At 44.3% G+C, this 18,024-nt stretch overlaps 13 non-coding genes and 3 pseudogenes across 13 annotated transcripts; all 16 read left to right on the top strand.

Annotated features, from left to right (window-relative positions):
- The first annotated feature begins 940 nt into the window (after positions 1-940).
- On the top strand, positions 941-1,059 carry LOC143005862 (5S ribosomal RNA). Its single transcript, XR_012964099.1, has one exon. It is a non-coding gene; the product is annotated as a 5S ribosomal RNA (ribosomal RNA).
- A 245-nt stretch (positions 1,060-1,304) lies between these two features.
- Positions 1,305-1,423, top strand: LOC143005931 (5S ribosomal RNA). Its single transcript, XR_012964138.1, has one exon. It is a non-coding gene; the product is annotated as a 5S ribosomal RNA (ribosomal RNA).
- Positions 1,424-1,886: 463 nt separating this feature from the next.
- LOC143005933 (5S ribosomal RNA) lies at positions 1,887-2,005 on the top strand. The gene has a single exon (XR_012964139.1). It is a non-coding gene; the product is annotated as a 5S ribosomal RNA (ribosomal RNA).
- A 245-nt stretch (positions 2,006-2,250) lies between these two features.
- Positions 2,251-2,369, top strand: LOC143005884 (5S ribosomal RNA; annotated as a pseudogene).
- A 457-nt stretch (positions 2,370-2,826) lies between these two features.
- Positions 2,827-2,945, top strand: LOC143005946 (5S ribosomal RNA). Its single transcript, XR_012964152.1, has one exon. It is a non-coding gene; the product is annotated as a 5S ribosomal RNA (ribosomal RNA).
- Positions 2,946-3,190: 245 nt separating this feature from the next.
- LOC143005963 (5S ribosomal RNA) lies at positions 3,191-3,309 on the top strand. Its single transcript, XR_012964168.1, has one exon. It is a non-coding gene; the product is annotated as a 5S ribosomal RNA (ribosomal RNA).
- Positions 3,310-4,123: 814 nt separating this feature from the next.
- LOC143005865 (5S ribosomal RNA) lies at positions 4,124-4,242 on the top strand. Its single transcript, XR_012964102.1, has one exon. It is a non-coding gene; the product is annotated as a 5S ribosomal RNA (ribosomal RNA).
- Positions 4,243-4,487: 245 nt separating this feature from the next.
- Positions 4,488-4,606, top strand: LOC143005856 (5S ribosomal RNA). Its single transcript, XR_012964094.1, has one exon. It is a non-coding gene; the product is annotated as a 5S ribosomal RNA (ribosomal RNA).
- A 245-nt stretch (positions 4,607-4,851) lies between these two features.
- Positions 4,852-4,970, top strand: LOC143005858 (5S ribosomal RNA). The gene has a single exon (XR_012964095.1). It is a non-coding gene; the product is annotated as a 5S ribosomal RNA (ribosomal RNA).
- Positions 4,971-5,432: 462 nt separating this feature from the next.
- On the top strand, positions 5,433-5,551 carry LOC143005901 (5S ribosomal RNA; annotated as a pseudogene).
- Positions 5,552-5,790: 239 nt separating this feature from the next.
- Positions 5,791-5,909, top strand: LOC143005968 (5S ribosomal RNA). The gene has a single exon (XR_012964172.1). It is a non-coding gene; the product is annotated as a 5S ribosomal RNA (ribosomal RNA).
- Positions 5,910-6,154: 245 nt separating this feature from the next.
- On the top strand, positions 6,155-6,273 carry LOC143005955 (5S ribosomal RNA). The gene has a single exon (XR_012964160.1). It is a non-coding gene; the product is annotated as a 5S ribosomal RNA (ribosomal RNA).
- Positions 6,274-13,461: 7,188 nt separating this feature from the next.
- Positions 13,462-13,580, top strand: LOC143005892 (5S ribosomal RNA; annotated as a pseudogene).
- Positions 13,581-14,046: 466 nt separating this feature from the next.
- On the top strand, positions 14,047-14,165 carry LOC143005864 (5S ribosomal RNA). The gene has a single exon (XR_012964101.1). It is a non-coding gene; the product is annotated as a 5S ribosomal RNA (ribosomal RNA).
- Positions 14,166-14,410: 245 nt separating this feature from the next.
- On the top strand, positions 14,411-14,529 carry LOC143005939 (5S ribosomal RNA). The gene has a single exon (XR_012964145.1). It is a non-coding gene; the product is annotated as a 5S ribosomal RNA (ribosomal RNA).
- A 445-nt stretch (positions 14,530-14,974) lies between these two features.
- On the top strand, positions 14,975-15,093 carry LOC143005959 (5S ribosomal RNA). Its single transcript, XR_012964164.1, has one exon. It is a non-coding gene; the product is annotated as a 5S ribosomal RNA (ribosomal RNA).
- The last annotated feature ends 2,931 nt before the right edge of the window (positions 15,094-18,024 follow it).

Here is an 18,024-nt window from a genome sequence, read left to right as displayed (position 1 = left end):
ACGCAGATGACATAAGTATTACGGTTAGGGATGAGAGGAGTGTAGACAGGGTGCTGCAGCATGTAGAGTGCTATGAGAGGGCATCTGGGGCCAAAATCAATGCGGAAAAAACCGAGCTAATGGGCTTTGGTGATGGTTTCGATTGTGTAAATAAATGGAATTTTGTAAAGAGAAATGAAATGGTGAAGGTTTTGGGTGTATACGTAGGTAAGAATCGAGATGCAGCAACAAAACAAACGTGGGGTGAAATAGAGGGAAAAATCAAAATGCGATTGGATTTCTGGTCCGGGAGGAAACCTGGTCACCTGGTCCTCCTCCCTCATGTTTCACTCCCTTTGTCAACAACCAATGTCCCTCGGGAGAATAAAGTTGTATCTTATCTTATCTTATATGAAAGCATACATTCAGAAAATGAGTATGGCACATGGGCATAATATGAGATGATTGAATGCACATGAGAAGTGAAGTACACGAGCCACTGTGTGACGATGATGATGATGAGGATGATGATGATGATGATGAAAGTGAGCGTCAGAGATGTTAGTGGTCCCTCTTTATGTTCTATGTGATGATTATCAGTTTCATTAGGTAAGACTTCATTATCCAGAAATGTGTGTTTCTGATGAAGGCATCATGTAAATTGTGATATTACATTACATTACATTACATTACGAGCATTTGGCAGACGCTTTTATCCAAAGCGACTTACATTACATTACCACCCTACGCAGAGGGGGGAGCAATTGAGGGTTCGGTGCCTTGCTCAGGGGCACCTCGGCAGGGGCTCGAACCGGCAACCCTGCGGTTCCCAAGCGGAAGCACTACCCACTGAGCCACTGCCTCCCTTGATATACATGAACTTGAGTGTAGTCATGTGTACACGGTGACTTGAACTGGGTCTGTCTCACCTATAAAGAGCCTCTGTGTGGCTGCTCTCCTCGTTTACGGCCATACCACTCTGAACACGCCCGATCTCGTCTGATCTGGGAAGCTAAGCAGTGTCGGGCCAGGTTAGTACTTGGATGGGAGACCGCCTGGGAATACCCGGTGCCGTCAGCATTTTGGCCCTCTGAGCAGCAGGCCTCACCTGGTCTTCCTCCCTCATGTTTCACTCCCTCTGTCAACACGCAATTTCCCTCGGGAGAATAAAGTTGTATCTTATCTTATCTGAAATGTTAGTGTTCTTCTGATGAAGGCATCATGTAAATTGTGATATACATGAACTTGAGTGTAGTCATGTGTACACGGTGACTTGAACTGGGTCTGTCTCACCTATAAAGAGCCTCTGTGTGGCTGCTCTCATCGTTTACGGCCATACCACTCTGAACACGCCTGATCTCTTCTGATCTCGGAAGCTAAGCAGCGTCGGGCCAGGTTAGTACTTGGATGGGAGACCGCCTGGGAATACCCGGTGCCGTAAGCATTTTGGCCCTCTGAGCAGCAGGCCTCACCTGGTCCTCCTCCCTCATGTTTCACTCCCTCTGTGAACAACCAATGTCCCTCGGGAGAATAAAGTGGTATCTTATCTTATCTTATATGAAAGCATACATTCAGAAAATGAGTATTGCACATGGGCATAATATGAGATGATTGAATGCACATGGGGAGTGAAGTACAGGAGCCACTGTGTGACGATGATGATGATGATGATGATGATGATGATGAGGATAAAAGTGAGCGTCAGAGATGTAAGTGGTCCCTCTGTATGTTCTATGTGATGATTATCAGTTTCATTAGGTAAGACTTTATTATCCAGAAATGTGTGTTTCTGATGAAGGCATCATGTAAATTGTGATATACATGAACTTGAGTGTAGTCATGCGTACACGGTGACTTGAACTGGGTCTGTCTCACCTATAAAGAGCCTCTGTGTGGCTGCTCTCCTCGTTTACGGCCATACCACTCTGAACACGCCCGATCTCGTCTGATCTCGGAAGCTAAGCAGCGTCGGGCCAGGTTAGTACTTGGATGGGAGACCGCCTGGGAATACCCGGTGCAGTAAGCATTTTGGCCCCCTGAGCAGCAGGCCTCACCTGGTCCTCCTCCCTCATGTTTCACTCCCTCTGTGAACACGCAATTTCCCTCGGGAGAATAAAGTTGTATCTTATCTTATCTGAAATGTTAGTGTTTTTCTGATGAAGGCATCATGTAAATTGGGATATACATGAACTTGAGTGTAGTCATGCGTACACGGTGACTTGAACTGGGTCTGTCTCACCTATAAAGAGCCTCTGTGTGGCTGCTCTCCTCGTTTACGGCCATACCACTCTGAACATGCCTGATCTCGTCTGATCTCGGAAGCTAAGCAGCGTCGGGCCAGGTTCGTACTTGGATGAGAGACCGCCTAGGAATACCAGGTGCCGTAAGCATTTTGGCCCTCTGAGCAGCAGGCCTCACCTGGTCCTCCTCCCTCATGTTTCACTCCCTCTGTCAACACCCAATGTCCCTCGGGAGAATAAAGTTGTATCTTATCTTATCTTATATGAAAGCATACATTCAGAAAATGAGTATGGCACATGGGCATAATATGAGATGATTGAATGCACATGAGAAGTGAAGTACACGAGCCACTGTGTGACGATGATGATGATGATGATGATGATGATGATGAAAGTGAGCGTCAGAGATGTTAGTGGTCCCTCTTTATGTTCTATGTGATGATTATCAGTTTCATTAGGTAAGACTTCATTATCCAGAAATGTGTGTTTCTGATGAAGGCATCATGTAAATTGTGATATACATGAACTTGAGTGTAGTCATGTGTACACGGTGACTTGAACTGGGTCTGTCTCACCTATAAAGAGCCTCTGTGTGGCTGCTCTCCTCGTTTACGGCCATACCACTCTGAACACGCCCGATCTCGTCTGATCTGGGAAGCTAAGCAGTGTCGGGCCAGGTTAGTACTTGGATGGGAGACCGCCTGGGAATACCCGGTGCCGTAAGCATTTTGGCCCTCTGAGCAGCAGGCCTCACCTGGTCTTCCTCCCTCATGTTTCACTCCCTCTGTCAACACGCAATTTCCCTCGGGAGAATAAAGTTGTATCTTATCTTATCTGAAATGTTAGTGTTCTTCTGATGAAGGCATCATGTAAATTGTGATATACATGAACTTGAGTGTAGTCATGTGTACACGGTGACTTGAACTGGGTCTGTCTCACCTATAAAGAGCCTCTGTGTGGCTGCTCTCATCGTTTACGGCCATACCACTCTGAACACGCCTGATCTCGTCTGATCTCGGAAGCTAAGCAGCGTCGGGCCAGGTTAGTACTTGGATGGGAGACCGCCTGGGAATACCCGGTGCCGTAAGCATTTTGGCTCTCTGAGCAGCAGGCCTCACCTGGTCCTCCTCCCTCATGTTTCACTCCCTCTGTGAACAACCAATGTCCCTCGGGAGAATAAAGTGGTATCTTATCTTATCTTATATGAAAGCATACATTCAGAAAATGAGTATTGCATATGGGCATAATATGAGATGATTGAATGCACATGGGGAGTGAAGTACAGGAGCCACTGTGTGACGATGATGATGATGATGATGATGATGATGATGATGAAAGTGAGCGTCAGAGATGTTAGTGGTCCCTCTTTATGTTCTATGTGATGATTATCAGTTTCATTAGGTAAGACTTCATTATCCAGAAATGTGTGTTTCTGATGAAGGCATCATGTAAATTGTGATATACATGAACTTGAGTGTAGTCATGTGTACACGGTGACTTGAACTGGGTCTGTCTCACCTATAAAGAGCCTCTGTGTGGCTGCTCTCCTCGTTTAAGGCCGTACCACTCTGAACACGCACAATCTCGGATGCTAAGCAGCGTCGGGCCAGGATAGTACTTGGATGGGAGACCGCCTGGGAATACCCGGTGCCGTAAGCATTTTGGCCCTCTGAGCAGCAGGCCTCACCTGGTCCTCCTCCCTCATGTTTCACTCCCTCTGTTAACACGCAATTTCCCTCGGGAGAATAAAGTTGTATCTTATCTTTTCTGAAATGTTAGTGTTCTTCTGATGAAGGCATCATGTAAATCGTGATATACATGAACTTGAGTGTAGTCATGTGTACACGGTGACTTGAACTGGGTCTGTCTCACCTATAAAGAGCCTCTGTGTGGCTGCTCTCCTCGTTTACGGCCATACCACTCTGAACACGCCCGATCTCGTCTGATCTCGGAAGCTAAGCAGCGTCGGGCCAGGTTAGCACTTGGATGGGAGACCGCCTGGGAATACCTGGTGCAGTAAGCATTTTGGCCCTCTGAGCAGCAGGCCTCACCTGGTCCTCCTCCCTCATGTTTCACTCCCTCTGAGAACACGCAATTTCCCTCGGGAGAATAAAGTTGTATCTTATCTTATCAGAAATGTTAGTGTTCTTCTGATGAAGGCATCATGTAAATTGTGATATACATGAACTTGAGTGTAGTCATGTGTACACGGTGACTTGAACTGGGTCTGTCTCACCTATAAAGAGCCTCTGTGTGGCTGCTCTCCTCGTTTACGGCCATACCACTCTGAACACGCCCGGTCTCGTCTGATCTCGGAAGCTAATCAGCGTCGGGCCAGGTTAGTACTTGGATGGGAGACTGCCTGGGAATACCCGGTGCCGTAAGCATTTTGGCCCTCTGAGCAGCAGGCCTCACCTGGTCCTCCTCCCTCATGTTTCACTCCCTCTGTCAACACGCAATTTCCCTCGGGAGAATAAAGTTGTATCTTATCTTATCTGAAATGTTAGTGTTCTTCTGATGAAGGCATCATGTAAATTGTGATATACATGAACTTGAGTGTAGTCATGCGTACACGGTGACTTGAACTGGGTCTGTCTCACCTATAAAGAGCCTCTGTGTGGCTGCTCTCATCGTTTACGGCCATACCACTCTGAACACGCCTGATCTCGTCTGATCTCGGAAGCTAAGCAGCGTCGGGCCAGGTTAGTACTTGGATGGGAGACCGCCTGGGAATACCCGCTGCCGTAAGCATTTTGGCCCTCTGAGCAGCAGGCCTCACCTGGTCCTCCTCCCTCATGTTTCACTCCCTTTGTCAACAACCAATGTCCCTCGGGAGAATAAAGTTGTACTTATCTTATCTTATATAAAAGCATACATTCAGAAAATGAGTATTGCACATGGGCATAATATGAGATGATTGAATGCACATGGGGAGTAAAGTACAGGAGCCACTGTGTGACGATGATGATGATGATGATGATGATGATGATGAGGATAAAAGTGAGCGTCAGAGATGTAAGTGGTCCCTCTGTATGTTCTATGTGATGATTATCAGTTTCATTAGGTAAGACTTTATTATCCAGAAATGTGTGTTTCTGATGAAGGCATCATGTAAATTGTGATATACATGAACTTGAGTGTAGTCATGTGTACACGGTGACTTGAACTGGGTCTGTCTCACCTATAAAGAGCCTCTGTGTGGCTGCTCTCCTCGTTTACGGACATACCACTCTGAACACGCCCGATCTCGTCTGATCTCGGAAGCTAATCAGCGTCGGGCCAGGTTAGTACTTGGATGGGAGACAGCCTGGGAATACCCGGTGCAGTAAGCATTTTGGCCCTCTGAGCCGCAGGCCTCACCTGGTCCTCCTCGTTTCACTCCCTCTGTGAACACGCAATTTCCCTCGGGAGAATAAAGTTGTATCTTATCTTATCAGAAATGTTAGTGTTCTTCTGATGAAGGCATCATGTAAATTGTGATATACATGAACTTGAGTGTAGTCATGTGTACACGGTGACTTGAACTGGGTCTGTCTCACCTATAAAGAGCCTCTGTGTGGCTGCTCTCCTCGTTTACGGCCATACCACTCTGAACACGCCCGATCTCGTCTGATCTCGGAAGCTTATCAGCGTCGGGCCAGGTTAGTACTTGGATGGGAGACCGCCTGGGAATACCCGGTGCCGTAAGCATTTTGGCCCTCTGAGCAGCAGGCCTCACCTGGTCCTCCTCCCTCATGTTTCACTCCCTCTGTGAACACGCAATTTCCCTCGGGAGAATAAAGTTGTATCTTATCTTATCTGAAATGTTAGTGTGTTTCTGATGAAGGCATCATATAAATTGGGATATACATGAACTTGAGTGTAGTCATGCGTACACGGTGACTTGAACTGGGTCTGTCTCACCTATAAAGAGCCTCTGTGTGGCTGCTCTCCTCGTTTACGGCCATACCACTCTGAACACGCCCGATCTCTTCTGATCTCGGAAGCTAATCAGCGTCGGGCCAGGTTAGTACTTAGATGGGAGACCGCTTGGGAATACCCGGTGCCGTAAGCATTTTGGCCCTCTGAGCAGCAGGCCTCACCTGGTCCTCCTCCCTCATGTTACACTCCCTCTGTCAACACGCAATTTCCCTCGGGAGAATAAAGTTGTATCTTATCTTATCTTATATGAAAGCATACATTCAGAAAATGAGTATTGCACATGGGCATAATATGAGAAGATTGAATGCACATGAGAAGTGAAGTACAAGAGCCACTGTGTGACGATGATGATGATGATGATGATGATGATGATGATGATGATGAAAGTGCGCAGCATCCAGGCAGAAATGCCATCAATGTGTGTAAATTTGGGGCAAATTGGGGAATATTGAAAATTTTCTAAAAATGTTGACCCGGGTCATCAATTTTTGAAACTGGAGAAAACTTTAAAAGCCAATATCTGTGACAAGGAAGGAGATAGAGAGCTAAAATTGCAGACGCAGCATCCAGGCAGAAATGCCATCAATGTGTGTAAATTTGGGGCAAATTGGGGAATATTGAAAATTTTCTAAAAATGTGGTCATCGATTTTTGAAACTGGAGATACTTGAAAAGCCCATATCTGTGACAAGGAAGGAGATAGAGAGCTAAAATTTCAGACGCAGCATCCAGGCAGAAATGCCATCAATGTGTGTAAATTGGGGCAAATTGGGGAATATTGAAAATTTTGGAAAAATGTTGACACCCGGGTCATCGATTTTTGAAACTGGAGAAAACTTTAAAAGCCCATATCTGTGACAAGGAAGGAGATAGAGAGCTAAAATTTCAGACGCAGCATCCAGACAGAAATGCCATCAATTTGTGTAAATTTGGGGCAAATTGGGGAATATTGAAAATTTTCTAAAAATGTTGACCCGCGGGTCATCGATTCTTGAAACTAGAGAAAACTTGAAAAGCCCATATCTGTGAAAAGGAAGGAGATAGAGGCTTCTGTGTTCTTCTGATGAAGGCATCATGTAAATTGTGATATACATGAACTTGAGTGTAGTCATGTGTACACGGTGACTTGAACTGGGTCTGTCTCACCTATAAAGAGCCTCTGTGTGGCTGCGCTCCTCGTTTACGGCCATACCACTCTGAACACGGAAGTAAGAGGAGGTGTGTGTGAGCTCCAGGCGTGCGTGTATTTTGACTGATCCTGTGCGGCACTTTTGATTTTGAGTTTAAACTGTGGCGTTTCTTTAAGCCCAGATTTTTCGTTTCTTTGATAGCTCGGTTTTTGGAGCCACCCCCAGCAGTTTTGACTGTCTGGGGGACACTTTAAGTTATTTGTTTGTTTGGTTTGTGTTTTCCTGATGGAAAATAGTTTATACTGTGCTCCAAGTATGGTGAGAACCAGAGGAAAGGGAGCCAGAGTCGCTGCACCGGGCCCGGACCGGACGGCCGAGGCAAACGAGCCGATGGTGAAAGACGATCGGGCGTACAGGACCGTGGACGGTCAGAATATGACGGGAGAAATGGAGGACACACGTGCGGTGACAGCTCCTGACGTAGCCGAAAATGCGGAAGGAGGAAGAGGGCAGGAGAGAGAAATCATCAGAGAGGAAGAGATACGGATTATTAAGGATAAAGCTGAAGAGTTTCAGCAAAATTTAACGCTCGCGCTGGAGCTGATTGGAGAAGATAAAGTGACCGCAATGGAGCTGATCCAGGCAATACAAGACACTTGTGGGAAAATCATCGCCTGCCGGTACACGGGCAGAAATAAATATGAGATCACAATGAATCACCCGAAGGGGAAAGAAAGACTATTGGACGGCATAAAAATTGGACAGACCGCGATCATGTCCAAGGAGTTATGTAATGATGAGCTGGTGGTCTCGTTTCTGGGGCTGCCGGCGTATATCACGGACAGCGTCATTCTGGGCAAGCTGAACAGCTGGGGAGTGAGTGCAGTATCCCCGATCATCAGGAGAATGTGGCCGGGAACTAGAATTGCTGACGGAACAAGATACGTGAAAGTTAAATTCACGGAGACGGTCCAATCACTTCCATATTCGACCAAGTTTGAGACGGCTTTTGGAGCAGAGTTCTTCAGAGTTTTGCACGACAAACAGGTGAAAGTGTGCAGACAGTGCATACAGACTGGTCATATCCTGAGGGACTGTCCAGATTTCCTTTGTAGAAAATGTGGAGAGCAGGGGCACTATGCAAGGGAGTGCATGGGCAGAGGGAACAAATGCCAGAGCTGCAAAAAGGAGAGCAGCAGATGTGTTTGTGAGGACGTTGATCATGCTCCAGGGACGGGAGGAAAGCAACGTGAGGAGCAGGAAGAATCGAGAGAGAATATCTCTGAGAGGGAGGAGACCGAGAAGGATCGTGCGGAGGGGGAAGCGGAGAAAGGAAGAGACATACTGGAGTCGGACGGAGAGCAAGGAATGGAGGTGAGAGGATCGACAGCTGAGGTGCCGGGACATGGAGACGCAGCAGAGGGGCAGAGTGTGGATACATCGGAGAGAAAGGAGAGGAAGGTGAAAATTGTTCAACTTCAGCGGCCCCCAGAATCAGACTCAGAGATATGCTTGACGGGGTCTCAAGAGTCGGGGAACTCGGAGTCTGATATGGACCTCGGAAACAGCCAGGAGCTGGGGAAGAGAAGACTGCAATGGATGCTGAAGACAAGGGGATCAAAAAGAGGAAAAAGTAAGACGTGAACTGTAGCATAAAGATGATGGGCCTGATTTATCTCTATGTATTTACAATGTTAAAAATACTATCGCAAAACACAAACGGCTTAAGATGTATTAACAAGATGAGAGATGTTTTAAGGGTGGATACTTTTGACATCCTCTGTGTACAAGAGACTAGGTGGACAAGGGAGTGGAGAAGCTATCTGAGGGATACATGGGCTGGAAAAGTGTGGGCAAACAACGGTGTAAATGGACGAGCCGGAGTCGCTATTTTTGCGAAAGGAGATAAGATCCAAAATGTTAAGGAAATAGTGAAGGATGATGAGGGAAGGGTGATCGGTATTGAATTTATTTACAGGAATGTGCTTTACAAACTTTTGAATATTTATGCACCGAATGAGGACAACAAGCGTGGAATTTTCTTTGATCAACTAAAACCGCATTTGGGAGGGAACATTTGTGTAGTGGGGGATTTTAACTGTGCACTTACGAGGTTGGATATATCAAGCAACAATACATACAAAAGTGATATAAGTAGGAAATCGCTAAATGAGCTTTTTGACTATTTCAACCTGGTAGATCTGTGGAGGGTGCGCAATATGGGAGAAAGGGGCTTTTCCAGACGACAGACGGTTCTGGGGCACTTAAACAGTCCAGGATTGACTTATGTCTATTAGCATCTGGGCTGGAAAAAAAGATTTCAAAATGCTGGTATGAGTTCACAGGGTTTAGCGATCATGCAAGGTTATGGGTGGAGCTGGGGGAGAAAGAGCACAAAGGTGGAGGGTTATGGTGTTTAAATAACAGTGTTTTGCTGGATGGAAAATATAGGGAGAAAGTTGAAAATCTACTGAAAGAAAGAAAAAGAGAACTCGGGGGGGGTTGCATAAATATGGGGGAGTGGTGGGAGGAGGTGAAATTGCACATCAAAAAAGTGACAATAAACTATTGTAAAAATAAAATGGAGAAGGAAAGAAGGACTGAGTATAGTTTAAGAGACCAGATTAATAAAGAGCTGGAAAGGTCGATTGCAGAGGAAAACTTCAACAATCTAAAATATCTCATGCTGAGAAAACAATTAGATGAGCTTGAGAAGAAACGGAGCAGAGGGGCAGCTATCAGATCGAGGATGAAGGATATTTTAGAAGGGGAAAAGAATACAAGTTTCTTTTTAGGGCTTGAAAAAAGACAGCAAAAGAAAGCTCATCTGCAAAACCTGAAAAATGAAGAGGGTAAGACAATGGAGAAGACAGAGGAAATGCTGGAGGTGGCTCATAAACATTTTAAAACACTTTTTTCAAAGATGGAGGTAAACTCTACAGACCACAGTGTTTTTGAAGGGATAGAAAAAAAATTAGGGGAAGATGACAGAGCAGACTGTGATAAAAACATAACAGAGGAAGAATTGGAAAGAGCAATAAATGGTTTGAATAAGAACAAAAGTCCAGGGCTGGATGGGTTATCGGGGGAATTTTACATCACCTTTAAACAGGTGATGAAGCCAATTCTCCTGAGAATCTTTCAATGCATGGAGCGGGAGGGGAAAGCATCTGGGGACTTCTTCACGGGGCTTATCCGAGTGGTGTATAAGAATAAGGGTGACAAAGGTGATTTGGGGAATTATCGGCCAATTAGTCTGCTAAATACAGATTATAAAATACTGGCTAAAATCCTGGCAAACAGATTGAAGGAGGTGATAGGCACAGTGGTGAATCCCTGTCAGTGTTATGGTGTGGTAGGGAGAGTCATTAGTGACATCATCTTATCGATCCAGGACATCTTTGACAAAATGAATCAGAAGGGAGGGCTGTACATAGGGGTTGATTTAGAGAAGGCGTTTGATAGGGTGGATCATGATTTTTTGTTTAAAACACTGGAAAAGATGGGTTTCGGGGAAGGTTTCACTAAATGGATTAGGTTAATATATAGGAATGCCATCAGTAGGGTGAAAATAAACGGGAGGTTAACTGAGAGCTTCGCTCTGGAGAGGTCAATCAGGCAAGGATGCCCGCTTTCAGCTATGTTATACTCCATAGCGGCAGAACCCTTGTCTGCCCTCATTAGGAGGGACCCAGGGATTTTGGGGATTGAAATGGAAGATAAAACGGACACGAAAATCTACCAGTACGCAGATGACATAAGTATTACGGTTAGGGATGAGAGGAGTGTAGACAGGGTGCTGCAGCATGTAGAGTGCTATGAGAGGGCATCTGGGGCCAAAATCAATGGGGAAAAAACCGAGCTAATTGGCTTTGGTGATGGTTTCGATTGTGTAAATAAATGGAATTTTGTAAAGAGAAATTAAATGGTGAAGGTTTTGGGTGTATACGTAGGTAAGAATCGAGATGCAGCAACAAAACAAACGTGGGGTGAAATAGAGGGAAAAATCAAAATGCGATTGGATTTCTGGTCCGGGAGGAAATTGAATCTAAGGGGTAAAGTGATAGTAACTAACGCCCTCCTCCTGTCCAAGTGTCAGTATGCGCTAAGAGTCTGTGAAAAGCCGGACAGGGTAATAGGAAAGCTGAATGACATGATGAGTGCTTTCATCTGGAATAAAAAACAGCATTTGATAGCCAGGAAGGTGCTCATCAATGGGCAGAAGGAGGGCGGTTTGAAATTGGTGGACCTGAAAAGTAAAAAGCTTAGTGCACGGATTCGACTGTTAGGGAAATTTAGGGGAAACGCAAAGATTTACGCGTGGCAGAAGTGCCTCGACTCTTGCCTACAGGGGTGGGATAATAGAGGAGTGTTTAATCTATGTAGGGAAACGGAGCAAAGGGAAAGAGCACAGGTTAATGCATTTACAGGGGAAATACTTGAAGCGTGGAATATTTTACTGGGGGATTTAAAGTTTAGATGTGAGACTGCGGAGCAGGTGTTACACCAACCAGTTTTCAGAAAGCCGGCAATAAGGTGTCAGGGGAAGGTATTTTCAGGGAGGTACTTGGAGGAACTAGGTTTAAATCAGGTGAAGCACTTTATCCAAAGAGGTGGTGGATTTCTGCAGGAGGAAGTAATCCAGGAGGTCAGGGGAAGATTAGGGAAAGTGAGACCAATAGAGATCAAAAGACTATGCCAGAGAATTTTAGAGGGGTTACCTCGTAGCTGGGTGGCGCTGGTGAAGGGGAGGAGGGCAGAGAAGGCTCTGGAGTTGGTCAGTTTCTCCCTCATCCAAGGAGGGAAAGAGCATGACATACGATCAGTTAACTCCAAGATACTATATAGAGTGTTTTTGGGAAAGGAAAAGAAGAAAGCGGCAGCTGAGGAAGTATGGCTAAGGCAGTTCCATGGGCTTAAGAGGGAGCACATTTGGTCAGATCTAAATGTGAAGTTCATTTCATCAGAGTGCTTTGATACAAATTTCAGGCTCAGACACAATAGAATATTTGTCAATTTGGTGCTAAACCAGATAAATAGACTCAACAGCAAGGTTTGTGATATATGTGAGGTGGAAGTGGAGACATTTAGGCACTTTATTTTTGAATGTAAGGAGTTAAAAGTGTTTTTTGAGAAACTGGACCAATGCTTTCAAAAATGTAGAGTCACAATCACGGAAAAGGAAAAATGGGAGAGGTTTTTTCTATTTGGGTATAAGGAAAGGAAAGCAGGGGTGAACAAATGGCTTATCAATTACATTCTGAGTTATGCCAAACATGTCATCAGACTTCGGAGAAACTATTCACATTTCGAGGACAAAAAAGTGAACATCTGGAGATTTTTCTGTAACTTTATGAAAAGGAATGTGAGTCTGCTGTGGGATGGTGGGGACAAGAATTTCAAACAAAAGGTGCTGGAAGATAACTGTCTATTTGTGTGTGGAAATCAGGGTGGGGTGCAAATGTCAATAGGTCAAGGGTGAGGAGTGATGGGTGAAGGAAAAAAAAAAAAAAAGAAAAAAAAAAGATGTGATGAATGGTGTTATGGATTGTTGGAAATAATTTGATTTGATTTGAAATGACTTGTATTTACTTGTGTAAAATGTATTTGTAAAAATATTTATTTTTTGATAATAAAAGAGAAAAAAAAAAACACGCCCGATCTCATCTGATCTCAGAAGCTAAGCAGCGTCCGGCCAGGTTAGTACTTGGATGGGAGACCGCCTAGGAATACCCGGTGCCGTAAGCATTTTGGCCCTCTGAGCAGCAGGCCTCACTTGGTCCTCCTCCCTCATGTTTCACTCCCTCTGTGAACACACAGTTTCCCTCGGGAGAATAAAGTTGCATCTTATCCAATCTTATATGAAAGCATACATTCAGAAAATGAGTATTGCACATGGTCATAATATGAGAAGATTGAATGCACATGAGAAGTGAAGTACAAGAGACACTGTGTGACGATGATGATGATGATGATGAAAGTGAGTGTCAGAGATGTTAGTGGTCCCTCGTTATGTTCTATGTGATGATTATCAGTTTCATTTGGTTAGACCTCATTATCCAGAAATGTGTTCTTCTGATGAAGGCATCATGTAAATTGTGATATACATGAACTTGAGTGTAGTCATGTGTACACGGTGACTTGAACTGGGTCTGTCTCACCTATAAAGAGCCTCTGTGTGGCTGCTCTCCTCGGTACGGCCATACCACTCTGAACACGCCCGATCTCGTCTGATCTCGGAAGCTAAGCAGAGTCTGGCCAGGTTAGTACTTGCATGGGAGACCGCCTGGGAAAACCCGGTGCCGTAAGCATTTTGGCCCTCTGAGCAGCAGGCCTCACCTGGTCCTCCTCCCTCATGTTTCACTCCCTCTGTCAACACCCAATGCCCCTCGGGAGAATAAAGTTGTATCTTATCTTATCGTATATGAAAGCATACATTCAGAAAATGAGTATTGCACATGGGCATAATATGAGAAGATTGAATGCACATGAGAAGTGAAGTACACGAGCCACTGTGTGACGATGATGATGATGATGATGATGATGATGATGATGATGATGAAAGTGAGCGTCAGAGATGTTAGTGGTCCCTCTTTATGTTCTATGTGATGATTATCAGTTTCATTAGGTAAGACTTCATTATCCAGAAATGTGTGTTTCTGATGAAGGCATCATGTAAATTGTGATATACATGAACTTGAGTGTAGTCATGTGTACACGGTGACTTGAACTGGGTCTGTCTCACCTATGAAGAGCCTCTGTGTGGCTGCTGTCCTCGTTTACGGCCATACCACTCTGAACACGCCCGATCTCGTCTGATCTCGGAAGCTAAGCAGCGTCGGGCCAGGTTTGTGCTTGGATGGGAGACCGCCTTGGAATACCCGGTGCCGTAAGCATTTTGGCCCTCTGAGCAGCAGGCCTCACCTGGTCTTCCTCCCTCATGTTTCACTCCCTCTGTCAACACGCAATTTCCCTAGGGAGAATAAAGTTGTATCTTATCTTATCTGAAATGTTAGTGTTCTTCTGATGAAGGCATCATGTAAACTGTGATATACATGAACTTGAGTGTAGTCATGCGTACACGGTGACTTGAACTGGGTCTGTCTCACCTATAAAGAGCCTCTGTGTGGCTGCTCTCCTCGTTTACGGCCATACCACTCTGAACACGCCTGATCTCGTCTGATCTCGGAAGCTAAGCAGCGTCGGGCCAGGTTAGTACTTGGATGGGAGACCGCCTAGGAATACCCGGTGCCGTAAGCATTTTGGCCCTCTGAGCAGCAGGCCTCACCTGGTCCTCCTCCCTCATGTTTAACTCCCTCTGTGAACACGCAAGTTCCCTCGGGAGAATAAAGTTGTATCTTATCTTATCTTATATGAAAGCATACATTCAGAAAATGAGTATTGCACATGGGCATAATATGAGAAGATTGAATGCACATGAGGAGTGAAGTACACGAGCCACTGTGTGACAATGATGATGATGAGGATGAAAGTGAGCGTCAGTGATGTAAGTGGTCCCTCTGTATGTTCTATGTGATGATTACCAGTTTCTTTAGGTAAGACTTCATTATCCAGAAATGTGTGTTTCTGATGAAGGCATCATGTAAATTGTGATATATATGAACTTGAGTGTAGTCATGTGTACACGGTGACTTGAACTGGGTCTGTCTCACCTATAAAGAGCCTCTGTGTGGCTGCTCTCCTCGTTTACAGCCATACCACTCTGAACACGCCCGATCTCGTCTGATCTCGGAAGCTAAGCAGTGTCGGGCCAGGTTAGTACTTGGATGGGAGACCGCCTTGGAATACCCGGTGCAGTAAGCATTTTGGCCCTCTGAGCAGCAGGCCTCACCTGGTCCTCCTCCCTCATGTTTCACTCCCTGTGTCAACACCCAATGTCCCTCGGGAGAATAAAGTTGTATCTTATCTTATCTTATATGAAAGCATACATTCAGAAAATGAGTATTGCACATGGGCATAATATGAGATGATTGAATGCACATGAGGAGTGAAGTACACGAGCCACTGTGTGACGATGATGATGATGATGATGATGATGATGATGAAAGTGCGCAGCATCCAGGCAGAAATGCCATCAATGTGTGTAAACTTGGGGCAAATTGGGGAATATTGCAAATTTTCTAAAAATGTTGACCCGGGTCATCAATTTTTGAAACTGGAGAAAACTTGAAAAGCCCATATCTGTGACAAGGAAGGAGATAGAGAGCTGAAATTTCAGGCGCAGCATCCAGGCAGAAATGCCATCAATGTTTGTAACTTTGGGGCAAATTGGGGAATATTGAAAATTTTCTAAAAATGTTGACCCGGGTCATCAATTTTTGAAACTGGAGAAAACTTGAAAAGCCCATATCTGTGACAAGGAAGGAGATAGAGAGCTAAAATTTCAGACGCAGCATCCAGGCAGAAATGCCATCAATATGTGTAAATTTGGGGCAAATTGGGGAATATTGAAAATTTTCTAAAAATGTTGACCCGCGGGTCATCGATTTCTGGAACTGGAAAAAACTTGAAAAGCCCATATCTGTGACAAGGAAGGAGATAGAGAGCTAAAATTTCAGACGCAGCATCCAGACAGAAATGCCATCAATGTGTGTAAATTTGGGACAAATTGGGGAATATTGAAAATTTTCTAAAAATGTTGACCCGGGGGTCATCGATTCTTGTAACTAGAGAAAACTTGAAAAGCCCATGTCTGTAACAAGGAAGGAGATAGAGAGCTACAATTTCAGACGCAGCATCCAGGCACAAATGCCATCAATGTGTGTAAATTTGGGGCAGATTGGGGAATATTGAAAATTTTCTAAAAATGTTGACCCGCGGGTCATCGATTCTTGTAACTAGAGAAAACTTGAAAAGCCCATGTCTGTAACAAGGAAGGAGATAGAGAGCTACAATTTCAGACGCAGCATCCAGGCACAAATGCCATCAATGTGTGTAAATTTGGGGCAAATTGGGGAATATTGAAAATTTCCTAAAAATGTTGACCCGGGTCATCAATTTTTGAAACTGGAGAAAACTTGAAAAGCCCATGTCTGTGACAAGGAAGGAGATAGAGAGCTAAAATTTCAGACGCAGCATCCAGACAGAAATGCCATCAATTTGTGTAAATTTGGGACAAATTGGGGAATATTGAAAATTTTCTAAAAATGTTGACCCACGGGTCATCGATTCTTGAAACTAGAGAAAACTTGAAAAGCCCATATCTGTAACAAGGAAGGAGATAGAGAGCTAAAATTTCGGACGCAGCATCCAGGCAGAAATGCCATCAATGTGTGTAAATTTGGGGCAAATTGGGGAATATTGAAAATTTTCTAAAAATGTTGACCCGGGTCATCAATTTTTCAAACTGGAGAAAACTTGAAAAGCCCATGTCTGTGACAAGGAAGGAGATAGAGAGCTACAATTTCAGACGCAGCATCCAGACAGAAATGCCATCAATTTGTGTAAATTTGGGACGAATTGGGGAATATTGAAAATTTTCTAAAAATGTTAACCCAGGTCATCAATTTTTGAAACTGGAGAAAACTTGAAAAGCCCATATCTGTAACAAGGAAGGAGATAGAGAGCTAAAATTTCAGACGCAGCATCCAGGCAGAAATGCCATCAATGTGTGTAAATTTGGGGCAAATTGGGGAATATTGAAAATTTTCTAAAAATGTTGACCCACGGGTCATCGAATTTTGAAACTGGAGAAAACTTTAAAAGCCAATATCTGTGACAAGGAAGGAGATAGAGAGCTACAATTTCAGACGCAGCATCCAGACAGAAATGCCATCAATGTGTGTAAATTTGGGGCAAATTGGGGAATATTGAAAATTTTGGAAAAAAGTTGACCCCCGGGTCATCGAATTTTGAAACTGGAGAAAACTTTAAAAGCCCATATCTGTGACAAGGAAGGAGATAGAGAGCTAAAATTTCAGACGCAGCATCCAGACAGAGATGCCATCAATGTGTGTAAATTTGGGGCAAATTGGGGAATATTGAAAATTTTCTAAAAATGTTGACCCGGGTCATCAATTTTTGAAACTGGAGAAAACTTTAAAAGCCCATATCTGTGACAAGGAAGGAGATAGAGAGCTAAAATTTCAGACGCAGCATCCAGACAGAAATGCCATCAATTTTAGTGAATTTGGGACAAATTGGGGAATATTGAAAATTTTCTAAAAATGTTGACCCGCGGGTCATCGATTCTTGTAACTAGAGAAAACTTGAAAAGCCCATGTCTGTGACAAGGAAGGAGATAGAGAGCTAAAATTTCTGACGCAGCATCCAGACAGAAATGCCATCAATGTGTGTAAATTTGGGGCAAATTTGGGGAATATTGAAAATTTTCTAAAAATGTTGACCCGCGGGTCATCGATTCTTGTAACTAGAGAAAACTTGAAAAGCCCATGTCTGTGACAAGGAAGGAGATAGAGAGCTACAATTTCAGACGCAGCATCCAGACAGAGATGCCATCAATTTGTGTAAATTTGGGGCAAATTGGGGAATATTGAAAATTTTCTAAAAATGTTGACCCGGGTCATCAATTTTTGAAACTGGAGAGAGCTTGAAAAGCCCATATCTGTGACAAGGAAGGAGATAGAGATCTACAATTTCAGACGCAGCATCCAGGCAGAAATGCCATCAATGTGTGTAAATTTGGGGCAAATTGGGGAATATTGAAAATTTTCTAAAAATGTTGACCCGCGGGTCATCGATTCTTGAAACTAGAGAAAACTTGAAAAGCCCATA

Source organism: Genypterus blacodes, unplaced genomic scaffold, assembly GCF_046128005.1.
Source record: "Genypterus blacodes isolate CSIRO-AG114 ecotype Tasmania unplaced genomic scaffold, CSIRO-AGI_Gbla_v1 ptg000072l_1, whole genome shotgun sequence".
Classification (NCBI taxonomy): domain Eukaryota; kingdom Metazoa; phylum Chordata; class Actinopteri; order Ophidiiformes; family Ophidiidae; genus Genypterus; species Genypterus blacodes.
Note: the sequence above shows the minus strand (reverse complement) of the source record. Positions and strands in the feature narration are given on the sequence as shown.